This window comes from Pseudophryne corroboree, unplaced genomic scaffold, assembly GCF_028390025.1.
Source record: "Pseudophryne corroboree isolate aPseCor3 unplaced genomic scaffold, aPseCor3.hap2 scaffold_121, whole genome shotgun sequence".
Classification (NCBI taxonomy): domain Eukaryota; kingdom Metazoa; phylum Chordata; class Amphibia; order Anura; family Myobatrachidae; genus Pseudophryne; species Pseudophryne corroboree.
In genome coordinates, this window is record NW_026967835.1 from 96,103 (window position 1) to 97,045 (window position 943).

The following is a 943-nucleotide window of genomic DNA, read 5'->3' on the forward strand; positions in this document are numbered from 1 at the left end:
GCACTTACATGGGCTATTAACCAAAAGGTTCCCACCCAGTGATGTAATTGACCTTGTGATCAGATTTTGGTGATCTTTAAGTAGACAAGTCAAAATTTCAAACCCCCTCTTATGGTGTAGGGTACCTGGCCTTCTCTGACGTAATCAGAGTTAGATTTAATTAAGGTGCACAAGGGCATAGAAGGGAGCGGTTTAAGAAAAGAGAAGTGGAAACAGACAGCAAACTAGGCTGGAGAGAGACCTGAGACAAAGAGATCTGAATTATACGAGAGCCGACCAGGGGAAACACAAATTATGCAGTCAAGTTTCCCACATTTGGGGAAATCGCAGGAGCAGCACACCCAGAGTGCAATGGGTGAGCCTTTCCCTGGGAGAAGCACCTTCCTGATCATAGTATCTCACCTGGCAGGTAAGTAGGAGTTGGGCTAGTGCTGGGGAGGGTCGCTGCTCGGGTACCCCCCTGTCAAGTGAAGGAGATCCAACTGAGGCAGCACAAGGGAACTCTCGAAAGAAGAACAAGGCTAGAGGAAGATCTGAGACAAAGAAATCTGACTTTTACCAGAGCTGACCAGAGGAAAGCACAAACACAGTACCCCACTACCACCAGGAAACATTAACGCCACTGCATCCTTGCTGCTTTCTCATGTGGAAGTCTATTTAATGTGAAAACAAGGTGATATCTAATTAGCACACAGAAAAGAAAATTAAGTGAATTTTTGAAAGAAAACAATACTGTCAATATACTATTAAAACAAATTAAAATGGTAAAAGTTATTGTACTTTAAGTAAAAATAAAAGAGCAAAAATATCAATCCCAGTTTTGGATTACTTTAATTAACAAAAAAAATGCATATAGCAGAGGATAGTTTCAATCTTTCTACCTCTGGATTATGGGCCCAGCATGCTTCCATTGCAGTACTCTGCTGCACATGTAAGTGCAAGA

At 42.0% G+C, this 943-nt stretch overlaps 1 non-coding gene across 1 annotated transcript; it reads right to left on the reverse strand.

Annotated features, from left to right (window-relative positions):
- Window positions 1-254: 254 nt before the first annotated feature.
- LOC134992433 (U1 spliceosomal RNA) lies at window positions 255-417 on the reverse strand. Its single transcript, XR_010196605.1, has one exon. It is a non-coding gene; the product is annotated as a U1 spliceosomal RNA (small nuclear RNA).
- Between the last annotated feature and the right edge of the window lie 526 nt (window positions 418-943).